This window comes from Esox lucius, chromosome 22, assembly GCF_011004845.1.
Source record: "Esox lucius isolate fEsoLuc1 chromosome 22, fEsoLuc1.pri, whole genome shotgun sequence".
Lineage (NCBI taxonomy): Eukaryota > Metazoa > Chordata > Actinopteri > Esociformes > Esocidae > Esox > Esox lucius.
In genome coordinates, this window is record NC_047590.1 from 5,090,752 (window position 1) to 5,110,042 (window position 19,291).

Below are 19,291 nucleotides of genomic sequence, written 5' to 3' on the forward strand. Positions count from 1 at the left end.
GACTGACAGATTGCTATGCTATCACATGTCGGATTCAATAGGAAACCAACATGTGATATCAAGGGTGGGGGAATAAATGCGTTTTTACTTCAATGCATGTAGTACTAAAAATGATATCAAGGGTGGGGGAATAAATGCGTTTTTACTTCAATGCATGTAGTACTTAAAATGATATCAAGGGTGGGGGAGTAAATGCGTTTTTACTTCAATGCATGTAGTACTAAAAATGATATCAAGGGTGGGGGAATAAATGCGTTTTTACTTCAATGCATGTAGTACTAAAAATTATATCAAGGGTGGGGGAATAAACACGTTTTTACTTCAATGCATGTAGTACTTAAAATGATATCAAGGGTGGGGGAATAAACACGTTTTTACTTCAATGCATGTAGCATCCATCCATCTTCTCCCGCTTATCCGGGGCCGGGTCGCGGGGGCAGCAGTCTAAGCAGGGATGCCCAGACTTCCCTCTCCCCAGACACTTCCTCTAGCTCTTCCGGGGGGACACCGAGGCGTTCCCAGGCCAGCCGGGAGACATAGTCCCTCCAGCGTGTCCTAGGTCTTCCCCGGGGTCTCTTCCCGGTGGGACGGGACCGGAACACCTTCCCAGGAAGGCGTTCCGGAGGCATCCGAAAAAGATGCCCAAGCCACCTCAGCTGACCCCTCTCGATGTGGAGGAGCAGCGGCTCTACTCTGAGCTCCTCCCGGGTGACCGAGCTTCTCACCCTATCTCTAAGGGATCGCCCGGCCACCCTGCGGAGAAAGCTCATTTCGGCCGCCTGTATCCGGGATCTTGTCCTTTCGGTCATGACCCAAAGCTCATGACCATAGGTGAGAGTAGGAACGTAGATTGACTGGTAAATCGAGAGCTTCGCCTTGCGGCTCAGCTCTTTCTTCACCACGACAGACCGATACATCGACTGCATTACTGCAGAAGCTGTACCGATCCGTCTGTCAATCTCCCGTTCCATCCTTCCCTCACTCGTGAACAAGACCCCTAGATACTTAAACTCCTCCACTTGAGGCAGGCACTCTCCACCAACCTGAAGTGGGCAAGCCACCCTTTTCCGACTGAGGACCATGGCCTCAGATTTGGAGGTACTGATTTTCATCCCCACCGCTTCACACTCGGCTGCAAACCGTCCCAGTGCATGCTGAAGGTCCTGGTTAGAAGGGGCCAACACGACAACATCATCTGCAAAGAGCAGAGACGAAATTGTGTGGTCCCCAAACCTGACACCCTCCGGCCCCTGGCTGCGCCTAGAAATTCTGTCCATAAAAATTACGAACAGAACCGGTGACAAAGGGCAGCCCTGCCGGAGTCCAACATGCACTGGGAACAAGTCTGACTTACTGCCGGCAATGCGGACCAAGCTCCTGCTTCGGTTGTACAGGGACCTGACAGCCCTTAGCAAAGGACCCAGGACCCCATATTCCCCAAGCACCCTCCACAAGATGCCGCGAGGGACACAGTCGAATGCTTTCTCCAAATCCACAAAACACATGTGGATTGGTTGGGCAAACTCCCATGAACCCTCCAACACCCCGTAGAGGGTATAGAGCTGGTCCAGTGTTCCACGGCCCGGACGAAAACCACACTGTTCCTCCTGAATCCGAGGTTCTACTATCGGCCGTATTCTCCTCTCCAGAACCCTGGCATAGACTTTCCCGGGGAGGCTGAGAAGTGTGATCCCCCTATAGTTGGAACACACCCTCCGGTCCCCCTTCTTAAAAAGAGGGACCACCACCCCGGTCTGCCATCCAAGAGGCACTGTCCCCGACCGCCACGCGATGTTGCACAGGCGTGTCAACCAAGACAGCCCCACAACATCCAGAGACTTGAGGTACTCAGGGCGGATCTCATCCACCCCCGGTGCCTTGCCACCGAGGAGTTTCTTGACCACCTCAGTGACTTCAGCCCGGGTGATGGACGAGTCCACCTCTGAGCCCTCATCCTCTGCTTCCTCAATGGAAGACGTGTCAGCGGGATTGAGGAGATCCTCGAAGTACTCCTTCCACCGCCCGACGACATCCTCAGTTGAGGTCAACAGCTGTCCACCTCTACTGTAAACAGCGTTGGTAGGGCACTGTTTCCCTCTCCTGAGGCGCCGGATGGTTTGCCAGAATCTCTTCGAGGCCAGCCGATAGTCCTTCTCCATGGCCTCACCGAACTCCTCCCAGGCCCGAGTTTTTGCCTCCACAACCACCCGGGCTGCAGCCCGCTTGGCCTGTCGGTACCCGTCAGCTGCCTCAGGAGTCCCACAAGCCAACCAGGCCTGATAGGACTCCTTCTTCAGCTTGACGGCATCCCTTACTTCCGGTGTCCACCACCGGGTTCGGGGATTGCCGCCTCGACAGGCACCGGAGACCTTACGGCCACAGCTCCGAGCGGCCGCTTCGACAATGGCGGTGGAGAACATGGTCCACTCGGACTCAATATCTCCAACCTCCCTCGGGATCCAGTCGAAACTCTGCCGGAGGTGGGAGTTAAAGATCTCTCTGACAGGAGACTCGGCCAGACGTTCCCAGCAGACCCTTACAGTACGCTTGGGCCTGCCGAGTCTGTCCAGCTTCCTCCCCCGCCATCGGATCCAACTCACCACCAGGTGGTGATCAGTTGACAGCTCCGCCCCTCTCTTCACCCGAGTGTCCAAGACATACGGCCGCAGGTCAGATGAGACGACAACAAAGTCGATCATCGACCTGCGGCCTAGGGTGTCCTGGTGCCACGTGCACTGATGGACACCCTTATGCTTGAACATGGTGTTCGTTATGGACAAACTGTGACTAGCACAGAAGTCCAATAATTGAACACCACTCGGGTTCAGATCCGGGGGGCCGTTCCTCCCAATCACGCCCCTCCAGGTGTCACTGTCGTTGCCCACGTGGGCGTTGAAGTCCCCCAGTAGAACAATAGAGTCCCCAGTCGGAGCACTTTCCAGCACCCCTCCCAGAGACTCCAAGAAGGTCGGGTACTCTGCACTGCCGTTCGGCCCGTAGGCACAAACAACAGTGAGAGACCTATCCCCGACCCGTAGGCGCAGGGAAACGACCCTCTCGTTCACCGGGGTAAACTCCAACACATGGCGGCAGAGCTGGGGAGCTATGAGCAAACCCACACCAGCCCGCCGCCTCTCACCATGGGCAACTCCAGAGTGGTGAAGAGTCCATCCTCTCTCAAGGAGTGTGGTTCCAGAGCCCAAGCCGTGTGTAGAGGTGATCCCGATTACCTCTAATCGGAACCTCTCAACCTCACGCACCAACTCAGGCTCCTTCCCCGCCAGCGAGGTGACATTCCACGTCCCTAGAGCTAGTTTCCGTGTCCAGAGATCGGGTTGTCTAGGCCCCTGCCTTCGACTGCCGCCCGATCCTCTTCGCACCGGCCCCTTATGGTCCCTCCTGTGGGTGGTGAGCCCACGGGAGGGCGGCCCCACGTCGCCCGTTCGGGCTGAGCCCGGCCGGGCCCCATGGGGGAAGGCCCGGCCACCAGGCGCTCGCATACGAGCCCCAACCCCGGGCCTGGCTCCAGGGTGGGGCCCCGGCTGCGCCATACCGGGCGACGTCACGGTACTCAAAATGTTTTTCTTCATTTAGGGGGTTTTGAACCGCTCTTAGTCTGACCCGTCGCCTAAGACCTGTTTGCCTTGGGAGACCCTACCAGGGGCATATAGCCCCAGACAACATAGCTCCTAGGGTCACTCGGGTACTCAAACCCCTCCACCACGTTAAGGTGGCAGTTCAGTGCATGTAGCACTTAAATCTATACTCAGTGACATGACAAGACCAATAAAGAAATAGAGCATTCTCTGGGATTTTACCTACAAACCTTTTCATGGGCAGTCTGATAGCTGTGTGAGTGGAGTCAGTAAATTATGTGATTGTGTCCCTTTAAATGTCGTCCTCACATCCTCTGTCCTTGCATCCCCTGGAGACATTAGATATTCTCTTCCAATATATTTTAATTAGAGGCGAAAAGGACTTAAGGAATCAAAGAAAACACGATAAGAAATAGCCTATCCCTGAAAACATTCATCAGGGAAACTGGAGCTGTAACGGCCAGCTTCCTGGGCTGTTCTCAGTCAGTGAGGCATGTTTGTTCCACACAACGTCTACAATTTGAACAATCCAACGAGATGGACTGATATCCCAACAACCTGTGGGCTTTCTGTCCCCTTTTTTTCTGCTTTTCCCCAGTATCTGCAGGTTCTGCCAACCACCCTTCATTACATTATCTACAGTTAGTGTTATTGTCATGTGGTTTAATCTAATCCACCAAGACACTGGGCTTACCATCGTCTGGAGTGCACAGAGATACACAGATACACTAGCACTAGCAAACACCCAGAGAGCGAAGAGAGCAGCTGTGTCTGGACTTAGCAGTCTTCCACTTCCAGTCCCCCTCCCGAGACCCATCGCCTGATGAGGGCAAGTTACAGGCAGAACCACCCACATTCACCAACACCCACATGGCAGAGCGGCGAAATATAAAAATGGCCCATACTAATTTTGCCACGACTCTGAGAATTCCCGTCTGTCAGTGTGTACTTTGCACATTTGCACTTCCCTTATCTCAACAAATTGTTCTTTAAGTGTTTATGATGATGTTCTCCGATGCCCATGAACCGTATCAGTCCAAAACTGTAATTTTAGTGTTATGGAAAATACAGTGTATTCAAACCACTTGGACCTTTCCACATTTTATTGTGTTGCAACATGAAATCATAATGGATTTAAAATCCATCAAGTTAAAAGGGGGAAAAAAGCTATGATTCTACCAACTGTCTTTTATGCAATCTTCAATGTTGCCAGCTTGTTTGCACAGTATCAGTTTCTTTAATTTTTTGTAAATCAATTTTTTTTTTACTTTACCACTACTGTTTGTTTTGTATGGCATTATATTAAACCAGTAGTGTTCTGTGTACTTCACTGCTATTTAATATGGAGCTATGGGCAATTTAATGGAGTAAAACGGGAGGAAAGGACAGGGAATCCCAAAATAAAGTTATGCCAGTGCCAGTGTATGAATTAAACTGATTTGCTAATGGACGATACAATAGTATCTGCAAATGAGCTCACTGCAATCAGGAAGAAAGTGAAGTTTTAGCCTTTTTTTCGCTATTTCTAATTGTTGAAACGTTTCAGACATGAACTGATATGGAGGAATAGGTGTTATAGTTTTGAATGAGTGTTATATTTGGCTCAATCGGACATTCCTCGCTTGACCAGCACACATTTTAAATTAAGCTAAGTGAAGACAAGTAGGACAATTCAAGTATGTTCGGCATGGCAAACATACTCTTCGTCAAAAGAGTGTATAACTATCACCAGCACAGATACCCTAAACAACTCACTCTGTGGCCTCGTATGAAGTGCCTTAACTGTTGTTCTGCAGAATGAATGAGTTGTGTGTTCCAGGTGCCGCCACATTCTTTAGTTTATATTACTCATATAAAAGACTTCACAATGAATTCACAATGTAAAAAGAACAAAGAACTACATTTACAAACAATCTCAAGCAAACATTTATATAGATATATTCCACAATTAGCATGGAAGTCATTGCATGCATGCATGATTTACGCAAAGATTTGTGATTATGCATAATTGATAAACGAGCCTCCAGGACTCCAACCACTGTAAAAAAGGGTCAGTTTATTTTGCCCGAATTAAATAACACATTATTTTTCCATGAGGTGGCCATAACAATTAACTTTTCATAATGAAAAGTTCTAAATTGGTCTGGAATTCCACCATTATGGTAAAATAGTCACCTTTGATGACCAGAGCTTAAAGGGGGAAATTCTAGCAACCAGGGAATGACAGAGGGAATTTGTGTTCCGCCGCTCGCCATTGGTAATTTGATCCGATATATTTGCATGTCTTAGAGATGCCAATTACAAGAAAGATTGGGTTCTGGTTTATCATTTGACAACTAAAGTTCATGCACTTTCTGTTGACCAATAGAAATTCTGCATTTTAAGAGAACCTTTTGTATTCAGCCAAACATATTTCTGATGTGTAATCTTTGTGATCATTCCAATATTACAGCAGCCATAAACAATAATGCCCCATAATGCCAAGTACATTATAGAAATACCATATCACACTGTTGGTCATGAAATATTTTTTTCTTATTAAAATACATTTGCGGGTATGTATTTATTTTTAAAATACAATGCTGATATATCTGTAATGTTATTATTATTATTTAATACATTTCATCGTCGTTACAATAACACAAAATTGCCACCGGTGTTTGGTAGAAGACTGACCTCACTCGCTAAATGTCCTGTCAACAACATACAGGCACAATTCACAAGTGTGCAAACTGTTTCAACTTTACCTTTCAGAGGTGATTCCATTGCTCTGCAAACAAGAGAAATGGGTCTTGCTAAAAGTCAATGAAATGATTTCATATTCGTTCCATGTTTAGAGCTATAAATCTACTCAGTGAGATGCTTCCATCAATGCTGCATTCTAAAGGCTTTTCTGCTTCATTCCATTTGCCCCATGTCTCTTGGGTCCAAGAAAATAGATTATTAACCCTGATATATCAGGTAATCTGACGGCCTTTCCTATGCAAATGACATCATAGATTTCACACACCTCATCCTAGCTCCTCACAGATAGCAAAAGTCGAATGGGGAGGTATTGTCCTGGATCAGAGGAGGTGTTAGAATTCCTGCTGTTCCTGGGGCAAACTGTAGACGAAGGCGTTGATCAAAACTGGTCAAGATTAACCGCAATGTCACCTTGTCTGGGAACTTTGTGTTTAAGTGGTTTGATGTTTGTGTCCTAGGATACCTGATCATTATTATGCTGCTTCAGGACCCATAGTGTCATATTGTAAACAAGGTCATAGCCAGAAACATCAAATTTTTTATAAACCAGGGAGTGTCATCCTCACGCCTTGTGCCAGGTTCTAAATCACACACTGATTTTAAAAAGAATGAACAACCACTAGTCTCCCTTTGGTTCTAGCACAACTTATTTCTTAACTTTCTCTCACAACCCTATTTTCCAGTCAGGCGACCCCATTTGAGGATACGACCGATAGTTGAGGAAAAGCCGGGATATTCGTCTAACACGACGTCTAACACGACATGTGACCACGACATCATCACTGCCTGTGGTTTTCAATGTCCAACATCGCAGTGTATATACTGTATAGTGCAGGTCAGTCAATGCCACATACAGGGATTGCACGTCCCTTGTCTCCATTCTGCACAGAAGTGTGTTGTTCAGGAATCTGTTGTATTGTGTCAGGCAGTATTGGGAAATGGTGCAGTGAAATTATGGAAAATGTGGTGATGCAAGATTAAGTTCAAGTAGCCTCCAAATGGTTTTTTTTTTTTTTTTTAACAAGGGGTTTTCCTTGTATCTCTTACAAATGCACATATACAGGTGCATTTCAAAAAAAAATTATAACATGGAAAAGTTCAGTTCAGATTTCAGTACACACAACCACAATCATGGGGAAGACAGCTGACCTGACAGTGGTCCAAAATACATTAATTGACACCCTCAACGAGGAGTGTAGGCCACAGAAGGTCTTTGCTTAATGGGCTGGCTGTTCGCAGTGTACTGTATCAAAGCATATTCATGGTAAGTTTACTGGAAGGGAAAGGTGTAGTAAGAAAAGGTGCACAAGCAACAGGGATAACCGCAGCCTTGAGAGGATTGTCAAGCAAAGCCGATTCAAGAACTTCACAAGGAGTGGACTGAGTCACCACGCACAGACCTGTCCAGGAAATGGGCTACAAGTGTTGCATTCCTAGTGTCAAGCCAATCTTGAACCAGAGACAATGTCAGAAGCGTCTTACGCAAAAGGAGAAAAAGAACTGGACCGTTGCTCAGCAGTCCTCTCTTCAGAAGAAATGTTGCATTTCATTTGGAAATCGATTCAAGTTGCTTAAAGTCGAGTGTGAAGTTTCCACAGTCAGCAATTATTTGGGGTGCCATGTCATCTGCTGGCGTTGGTCCATTGCGTTGGTCCATTGAGTCCAGAGTCAATGTGTTTTTTTGTTTTTTGTACAAATTTTTAGAACAGTTGATGCTTCCATTTGCTGACAAGCTTTATGGAGCTGCTGATTTCCTTTTCCAGCAGGACTTGGCACCTGCCCACAGTGCCAAAACGACTGATAACTGGTTTGCTGCCCATGGTATTACTGCTTGATTGGCCAGCCAACTTGTCTGACCTGAACCCCGTAGAGAATCAATGGGGTATTGTCAAGAGGAAAATGAGATACACCAGACCAAACAACACAGACGAGCTGAAGGCCACTATCAAAGCAACCTGGGCTTCCATAACACCTCAGCAGTGCCACAGGCTGATTGATGCATTAATTCGTGCAAAAGTCCCGACCAAGTATTGAGTGCAGCAATTAACATACTTAGGAACCCTTTGCAGGTGTTAATGATTAGAGCTCTTCTCAGGTTGATATTTCTGTATTATAATTATTTTATTCTAATATTTTGAGATAATCGATTTTTGATTTTCATGAGCTGTAAGCCGTAATCTTCAAGATTGAAACATAAAAGGCTTGAAATGTTTCACTTTGTGTAATTAATCTAGACTATATGAAGGTGTCACTTTTTGATTGAATTTAGGAAGAAAATGAACTTTTCCATGATATTCAAAAAATTGTAGATGCACACGTAATTTTTTGTCAGAGCCGATCCAGAACCATCAAGGTCATCATGTCTTGGTACTTCATCATTTTTACACATTGTGTGATCATGTTTCAGAGCTCTGGGCTGTAACATTGAATTTTTCTGGTTATTGCACATTTGTAGATTGAATGGTCTGTGGAGTAAACTACTATAAGATATATTTGTAAAGTCTGAACTCTTACAAATATGTTTGTGTAAGCAGTTTTACTCTGACACAAAGTAAATCACAGAAAATAACAGGACGGTGTCTTTTATACCATGTCATGTGTACAAAGCAGTTGTTAACACCATTCAGTTTTAGCTGAAAATGTGGATATTCATGACAGCAAACCATTCCAGCACATCTTTTTGTTAATGTGCTTACAGCGTCATATGGCAAAGCAATTGCTTTTAGTTTGTCAATAAAAGGTATTGAATAAAACACTTGATGTCAAATTGATTTGTGATCTACCTCTAGCCATGTTGGTCTTTGAGGGCTGAGCACATGCAAACAAATTCTCAAGGGCTGTGCAATCTACGGAGCTACATTAAACATGAATACATTTAGACTATGATCACAGTGACGAAAATATGCAAAAATGTAATTTGACTGAAATTTGATTCTTGATATCATGTTAGGAAAAGAGCAAAAATTAGCAAAGATTATTTTAAGTGGAACAACCGCCGTACGCTGAGATATACACTTTGCTCTGGATCTGAATTTCAATTTGTATATTTTAGACTTTAATCAGGAAAAAGCTTTTAACTCTGTGTCACAAAAATATTTGTGGCAGGTAATTATATGTTATGTATTCTGAGAGGTTTCCACTGAGGTTAGACATTTCTATATGCTGAGTCTACAGTCTAAACATATGAAAGACAGCATCCAAATATTTGTGGCGTTACGACCAACTCTGCAGCATGTTTTCACAATTGCTAACGCTATCTGTCATAACCAGAAAAAAAGAAGAGCTGAATAGATTAAACTATAATGAGAAGTGATATGGAGAAGTTGCTGGAGCTAAATTGAACCAAGATAAAACGGAGAGTGTTGGATCAAATGAAAAGAGAACTGAAATAATAATGAGAAAAGGATGAATATGTAGTTTTAACAGAAATGTGGTGTACATTGTAACAGGAATAAAAATAAAAAAAAGGGAATTTTCCATTTATTTTGTTTTTTGTTTCAGTGTGGTCTCCCAATAGTTGTCACAACCTGGCTCAGTGCCACAACAAACATTGAGAGGACACACGTTGGCTGTTAAAGGTTGACAAAAGATAATTCATTGAATGACCATACACACGACTGAATTAAGAGGCGTGTGGAAATCAATGTCAGTGGAGCAAGTGGGTGGTTGTGTGAAAAACATTCAAGTCGTATGTTTTAGGGTGCAAATAGTCCAAAAGACCAAAGGGTTCAACAAAACAACATGAGGTGTCTGCTGTGAGCGAGAGAGACCTGAGCAGTACTGAAGGGCCACCCTTTTATAGCCAGCCAATCAGGTCTCCAACCAGTGTTGCCAATCATCCTGACAATCACCCCAGCTCTGCCCACACTTTTCTGTAAGAAAACAAGGCATCACCGCAAGCAGAGCGGGAGGGCCGTCACACATGAACCATCTATATTAGCATAATTTTTACTCAATTCAATTTATCTTTTATGCACACCTACACTCCTACACACACACACACACACACACACACAAACCCAGGTCCACAAAATATTTTGCTTCCTCCTACGAAATGTCATTAGGTAAGTCAAGGGTGGACTCTGTCTTCTGTCTTTTCTGCATTCTTATACTGCAAACCTACAAGGAATATGGTGCATTTTCCACAACTTTCCATCCTATTACATGTATTTTCTATAATAGCTTATATTTGATTGTTCTTGAGTAAAATAGAAATGTCTTTCTTTAAAAGAATTTACCTCTATCTTACAGTTGGACATTGCTATCTATCTCTGCTATAAATTCTTCTCATTTTTCCTTTTTGTCTCCTATGCCAGGTATTCTTTTTTTATTTATATCTGAGGATTGTATTGTGCAGCCTCCAAAAGTACATTTGAAAGTATCTCATCATGTGAGGATCGGCTGTAACCATGTTATCCAGAATTAAGTTGGTTATACATTCCCTTGTCTTGGTTAAAAACTTGTTGTCATGTAGCAAGCTTTGATTTCATTTCCAGCAGCTCTGTCCCCTTGGAAATTCAATGGGATTAATGTGGATGTCAATCAAATGAGGATCCAAGCTCCTTTAATCAATACTCTTCAGAATTTTGAGACAATCAAGAATGGGACAAGAAAGTAGTCCAGACGACTCGCTTGAGTTAGCCTCTTCCATGTACACCTCTCTAGGTCACTTTATTTCAGTCTCCATATATCTACTAAATATTCTGTGTCCATGATATTAGTGATTTCTTTAAATGTCATTAGGTGATCATTTGCAATAATGACATCCTTTACGATCAACAATAGATGAAGTCCCTTAGAATGATAGGGTAAATGGAGGCGACCTATTCACCAGTCCGTGTCTCAGCTGACAGTACATTACGAGGAAGGCTCAGAAATTGGGAATCAAGGACCAACAGGCTCAACTTGTGAGTGGCTGCCAAGCTCACACACATCACAAAATGTTCACCACGGTCAACCCTTTTTAACAGTGCCCAAGACGGATTGAACACAATCGCAGTTAGGCAACCCCTTGCCCTTTGCTGTCATATTGTAAGGACAATCCAGAGATAACTACTGCTTGGACAGCTCGCTTCCCCAAGCTGGTTTGGCAAATCAGACCAACGTGTTAAACCAAAACCCTTGGGTTTGTTCCATGTATGCACGCATAGCCCGCTGGTCATGTAATCTCCGTTGCCGCTCATCAGGAACAGAGGGGGCTCAAAACAAAAAATAGCTCAAAGGCTAAGGTTGACACGGTCATGACTTTTGGCGCGAAGGCTGCGTTCAGGCACTGTGTCACGCCAACAGCTAATACAGCACAGGGCAATACGTACAGCGGTGGTTCAAATTAGCCACACACAGGGCACATCCAGAACCAGAGCCAAGTTCCAAATGCGGCACGTGCCTACAAAAAAACACCCCTACAGGGGAACGTGCCCCTACTGTTGCCCCAGCATCAAAAAAGACACGGTGGCGACCGGAAAAGAAATGGACGTGCTGGACGCCCTGAATGAACTTTCACATTCATTGAAGCAACCTTCAGTTAGCACTCCTCCGCCCCACGAGGGACAACGCGTCCACAGTGATCAGCTCCGCCCACTGGAGCGCCCGGCAACTGGCATCGTGGATCCCTCCCCTGGGCTGGTGCCCCGAGTCGTGACGGGCACTTACCATCCAACACAGGCGACGGGACGCTGCCACGGAGTACAACAGCAGTCACGAATGTCGTCCGCGCTTGACAAGGTCAGGCAAATGGGCAGAGGCGTGACCGGAAAACAACACTTAATTACCATGGTTACCATTATGGTCGTTTGGAGTGGCATGCGGCCCTAGAACTGCGGGCCTGAAACGGCAGTAACCAGTACTGCGGCCGCATGCTATTGGCTGTTTGATGTGTTTTGTAATGCGGCAAAAATGTAGATTTATTGTGACAGAAATGAGCTACTTAATATCAGAGAATCATTACTAGCTGGACAAGTCTGATTTCACGCAGATCTCCATGCGACTGGAAATCAGAGGCAATGGGGTAAGCGAGCCCGGGCTCTCGTTCGCTTCAGAATACCAGTTCTTTGAAAGCTCTCAAGCTTTCAAACAGAGCGGTCGTGTATGAACAAAATGGGAGAAATTAGAATTGTGATAAAAGCTAATTTATGGGCGCTTTCAGCCTCACTGGCTCTTCGCCTAACCACTTCATTCCTGACGCCATGGTTGAGTAAGCCACCTTGTAGCTGTGCTGCCCTGATCTGGAACAATGCAAAGAATCCAAGGTTGGCAGTGTATTTTAATGCCAGTTAAGGACGGTGTGAGAACACCACTCCACAGTATACATTTTGCTCTGCACGAACCGCAATGTAATATCATCCACTCCCAATGCCACTACTCACCACTGTGAATTCTGCTCGTCCGTTTCCACAAGTGTTTATTGCACCTTTCTTTTATGACCACTGCGCAGCCAGCAACGACTGACCATGTCACAGCGGTTCAGAACTGTGAGATCACCCAGAGAGCTGAGAAAGGCTTCTTAACCAGACATTGTTAGACGCAGTCCTTTCCAAGGCTTCAGTATCCAGTTATACTTTTTCCAGTTTTCCTGTCCAAGTTAATATGGGTGAGATCTGTTAACTTTTTTTTTTATGTGTACACCAAGGACAGCCATTTCAGCAACATGGAAAAAAATGGGATCATGTCTAACTGACTTAGCGGACCTTACAGGAAGCTGTGATATTTCGGAAAATCTCAGATGCAGACTAATCAAAGATTACCTCTTAATTTTCCTGGATCTAATTGGCCTTGCTTTGATGTCGCCTGCCAGATAGAACTGCTGGTGCTTTATTCAAGAATTGAAGTCAAGAACAGTAGCTTGTGTTATATGTTTGGTTTTGTTTTTAAAATGTTTTTTTTCCCCTCAAATAAAGTTTCAGGTCTCCCACAGCAGTACATGTACTCCACCCATTCACTCCCTACACTATACAATAGAGACTAATAATCCTATTTATTTATTTGACACTAACTGACACATACGTATTTCTCTTCCTCCTGTGTGTCCAGACACGGTCCCTTGTCTATAACCACTTACTCTGAAGGCCACTGGGTGTGTAATTTTGTCAGAATTGAGGGACACTTTCAGGGTAGGGGTTTAGGTGTGAGGGAGTGTTGAAAATTATATATGTTGACAGCCTCAGCCTCTGTTACTCAGACTTGTCACAGTTGTCAAACCAAATGTGTTAGATCTGTCTTCCCCAGTGTTTGTTTATTACTAGCAGAGCTTTTTGAAGAACAAAAAAGTCCTGCCAACAACAGAATTATTTTTTATTTTTTTTAAACAGATAGAGAAAAGTTACTGTCTGCTACCGCATGTGATACAGTCAGCTGTCCAGGGGAGAGCAACCCATGACAGGAATCAATACAAGACCAGAGAACTTGCTTGTTATGTGCTGTAACAAGGGATAATTTTCACGTCAAATGCAGTAGAGACCACTATTGCAAGGCTATACACTTTTGGGTTCTGAACATTGAATATGCCCATGGTTCTCTGACAATCGCAACATCGACACCTTGGCGTCCTGCATACAGACTTCACTGATGCCCTTTCAGTCCGGACAGGTGTCGACGTGGAAACCCTGCCGTCACAGTGGTAAAAGCTCTTTCATTCATGTCTGCCCTTCACCGCAGCTTGAATGGCTCAGGTGACAAAGGTTAAATTCATAACCCAAAGTTCCTTTTTCGATCGGTTACTCTGTACGGTGTTTGTTGGGAATAATCATAAAATGGCGCCACTAAGCCGTAGAGAGGTGGAACATTGAGTGTGATGGCCTACGGGCGGCCCCCCACAGTCGTGTCTGGCCACGCCAACAGTCTCCCTAGGGAAACGCGGAATGCTTACACTGCCTACTCACCTGCTCCTGCTTGAACCGAAAAGCACACTGAGAAAACCCACACAAGGTTTCTGCTGTCAACTATTCAGGATGGGTGGGTAGGTTTGATCGAAGCCTGGGCAAAGATTATGCTGGGATTGAGTCTTTCTTTACTGTCTTTAGTCAGAGTTCACCGACATAGGTTGCTTGCATTGGTATTCAACTCCTGTTCTGTGAAAGCTTCCAGTTTGCACACTGAACAAAAATGTCTTAAAAAATACACAAATGCCTTACTGTTGTTGTCACTTTAGTAAACACGCCCATGTTGAAAAATCATTGGTCAGACTGTAAAGGAAACTGCTGACCAAGGATCATTCTACAGAAGTTAGAGACTTGTGAGAGAAGCCACAGACAAGCTACTTATCAAGAGCTCTGCACAAAACTGGCATGGATTGGTGGGTGGCAGGAAGGAAGCTGTTACTCGAAACTCACCTGAAATCATGAGTGAGCCAGCTTCGCTGTGGGTAAAGGTTTTTGTGGTGAGAGAGCTTTTTACTCAAAACTCAAAGTACTGTTTATGGTGTAAACCTAACACTGCCGCAACACAAATTGCGATCTTTTAATCAATCTGAAAAACTTGGAGCAAATTTGCCAAGAAGAACGGGACAAAATCACTTAATTATTGTGTGCAATAATTGTACATACTTTGCAAAAGACTTAAAGCTGTTGTAGTAGCGAAAGTTGGCTCGAACAAATATTAAGGGTTTGAATACTTATATTGTAGGGTTTGAATACTTATGCAAGCAACATATTTACTTTTTCTCAATATAAATCCAATGTCACATTTTGACAATTGATAAATATCAAACAAATCGACAAACAGAATAAGATGTCAATGAACCATTTGCAGCTAAATTAGAGCATTGGTCAAGGGTTTGAATACTTCTGCAAGCACTGTACATACACTATTTATATTCATTTAAATATGCAAAATATTTGCTAATCTGTTTTTAATCAATTGTGATGCCTCATGCAATCACTGCAGCTGTTCATCCAAGCTTGACAATTCTCATAGGGCTTTATAATCCCCTGTTAGTCTGCAAGAGACAAGATCGACATCTAAGCCCGCCCGCTATGTACGCCATGACAAATTCAAGTGCACCAACCAACTATACTTACTTCACGGCCAAGATATGTCTAGTTTTAGTTTTGTGAAATTGTGTAAATGGAATGTTTCTGACTAATTATCAATTTCACATACTATTTTCAATAGGGTTAAGTTGGTTTCTTGAGTTTGCTTTAACCAGCAGTGTGTGCTCAGTGATTTTCAAGTGAATAATCTGTGTTCTTAACCAAGTGGGAAATTGGTATTTAGAAAATACAATGACAAAAATCCACATGTACCTCCCAACTCATCACAGCATTGACACTGGAGTAAAATGTAATTTATAAGGTAATTTACAGGTAAATAGATTGAGAAGCAATTCTCATTTGCAATGTTGCCCTGGCCAAAGGCATAACACTGTATTACAAAGTGCAAGACAACACAAAGCTGCACAGAGCACTCAAAAGAAACCATATTTAATGGGGGGGGAAGCAACAAAGAAATAAGTGATCATTATACTGTATGTGCGGGTACGGTGATCAGATAGCAGTTCAGACATGAGTGGTGAGAGTGTCAACTTTTAGATCCTTTTGCAGTTCTAATCATAAGCTGCACAAGTCTGAAGGAGTGAAGGCCAAACGAAACCTTGACCTGGCTAGCCATGAACATCGTAAGCTTAGAGCGCAAATTTCTATTCCATTGGCAGACATTGAAGAGCGAGCAGAGTTAAAGTGGGGAAATGCCTAAGAAGTTCTTGTAATTGGTAGCAGTGGGTCTGGTCTTGGTTTTGTTGAGAGGGCCAGTTTACCAGAGCTTGAAGATCACAGTAGTAAATATTGTATAGGGCACTGGTGTACAGCTTTGTGATAATTTACATCTAATTTGTTTAAGTGATTGTTAGCTGCTTCCCTGTCTATAACATCACCAAAATCTGGGACTAGTAGGACGACATTTTTATATTAATTTTTTCCCCCAGCATATGTGAAGGAGGCTTTGAAACAAAACAGAAACAAAACAATCTGAATTTCATTTAAGACCAGAGGTGGCTAACATGGCTCTGGAAAGAGTGTGGTTTAACCAGATACCAAGACACTGTTAAGTATCCACATACTCATGGAGATGATTGGTATTAACAAATGGATAATCAATCTCTTCTCTCCTGGATTTGAATGCAGTTTCACACCCGACCAAGGGAGGTTCCAAAGCTATGATCTTAACAATGGGGGACACACTACCATGGGAAAAATCCCCTGGAACAACTGCCACTATGGTAATAACTGGTGGAAAACGTGGAGAGCTTAAACTTTTTTCTAAGGAAGACCTTTGATGTCAATAAGGAAATTACACTTCAACAGCATTTTCCGTGGTCAAACATAACATCAGATTTTGTTTACAGAAGAAGTAATGTATTGATATGACTTCTGAACTCTGTACAATTCGATCGTTAGCATGATAGCTATTGTTAACAGAGATTGTTGTTGATTAGACCATCCGCGTCTTCAGAACACATGCACGCACCCAATTGGTATTTATGACTTTACAGTACAACATGGTCATGGTCTAATGGCGAATAACTCCCTGCAATCAACCAATCAGCATTCACGATCCATACAACGCCATTCATAATAAAGATATTCCCACATCCGTAGGGATGTTCAAAAGCTCCTTAGGAATCCGTAATGTTCAAAAGTTCCTTAGGAATCCGTAATGTTCCAAAGTTCTCTCACGAACAGGTTGTGTGAAATGGTACCCAAATGGAACAGCAAGATAACACATTGTATTTTAGAGAAAACCAGATGAACGGCCTACACAAGCAATGTTGGAATAACTTTTTAGATCAGGCAAGGCAATTTACATAATTAGCCAACTCTGTTTGAAGAGTGAGTCATTTCAATCTTTACACTGTTGGAATACACATGCCATTAGTCTTTTAAAACCGTATAAACTCCAATATGTATGCACACTGTTCTTCACACAACTCTAATGAATATTCTTTGTAATATCATCTAATACAGTATGTATTACTCATAAACATGCATAAATTATGTCTCACAACAAGGCAATTTAACTGTGAAATGGCTGAAACATTATGAAGACTACATGAAGGGAAATGTTTAAGGATGTTTGCAGGACGCCAAGGTTGTATTCTAGATGTGAATGTTTGTTTCTTCAAGTTTTAAATAAAGTCAACCTTTTAAAATTAAATCTGTGTTTGATTATTGTTTTGTCTTATAAGAGTGGTTTGTGTGTCTGCAATCACCCTTTCTATTGATTTGATGCTGCTATATTTATGGAACATTCTTGTGGTTGAAATGTAAAATAAAATTAAACAGTGCCAAACACAATAACATTTCACGTTAAAAATATGAGGCATATTCACAACACATCACATCCAAGTAATACATCTGTAATGAGTAATCAGCCTCAGATTGGAGTTATCAGTTAACCACTCTCCGGAGACATAAGCAATAATTATTTTAGTTGGTTTCCAATTAACTGTCGGGTGATTACATGTTTAAATATTTTATATTCTTCCTTATCTGTATGTCCATGCTATTCATGCTTCTTTTTCTCAATATCACTGTTCTCCTTTTTCACAGCTTTTGCTAATTTGTCCTACCAAATAAGTTTAAGTGTTTTTAATGATTGCAAGAGGACCTATACAATTATGCAACGCTTGAAAAAAAAATGTTGTTACGTCGTACACCGTAAAAAAGAGAAACTCCAAGAACAAAACAGAAAACTGGAAAAAAAACTGAGTGGGAAGAGAAGATCAAGGGCATTTTAAGAAAATCCTTCCTCCCCCTGTTTTGATAAGAGCTGTGTTGCAGAACTTTGCACTGCTTTGTCATGCTCTAGACATGATTTAACACTGCTCAAGTTAAAATGAGGATGAGGTACTGTTCTTTATGAATTTTTAGGACATTTGATGGATAATGACTCTTATTTTTGCTTATAGTCTTCTTTTGTTATGTATTTTATATTCCATTTACAGTTCAATATGTTTTTATCTTTGATAGAAAATTATCATGTATGCTTTTATGAATCTTATGTTTTGGATTTGTACTTGTAATGCTGCACAATGCTTCTTACAGGTTTTGTATAAAAAACTTTTTTTAAATTGTATTTCTACTAGACATCAATTGTAAGATTTTATAAACAATTAATAAACATTATATTTGATAGTCACAAATAATGAAAATTCAATATATACCCTCCCACTTGATGGCCTAGATATTTTATTTTGTAAAATGTAATTACTTTTCTGGAGATTTTCCTTAACTCCCGTTTAAATACAATGTACAGTTAATTATGTCAGAAGACTTAAAACAAAACATTAAGAGAACAGGTTCCGAATATTAGTGATCAATGAAAGAGAGCCATTTGCCTATTAACACATCTCAGCAGCAAGGGATAGGTCTGACAGGACTCTGCACTGTCCAAAGGAACAATTCAAAGGAAAGGAAAAAATATTCCATGACCAAAATAAAATCATTATTCATACTGGCCACCTATTAAAATCAAAACCACAACTTTGCCATTACAGCGCCATGCTTTAACCAAGTGAGCTACAATACACACGTCCCCATGGTATAATTGTTTTGGTAAATCATCTTTGAGTAAATCTGCTCCAAATGGCACGTTTCGGTTTTGCCCAGGGTTTTCTGTTTTGGAAGGGCTGCCAGGAAAAGCAAACAGCACAGGCGTCGCTGCTATGGGGACAAAACCATGGCACCAACTGGTAGCATTGGCGGAGAGTCAGTTAGTCCCTACAGGTGCTGTCATATATTTACAGCCCAAGTGCCACCGAAGAAGCTTGAGGTAATTGGTCATGGATAATCATGCAAATCACATGTGGTTTGGTAGGAAGCAGTGATTAAAAGCCATATTTTGTTTCCCCCGCCTACTATTGTGCCAGATGGTTTGTTCTGTAAGTCTTGTGTTACGGATTTAAAACATCTTACAAGTTTTCTCAAGGCTTTGGCAGTAAATTCACTTCAATAATGCCA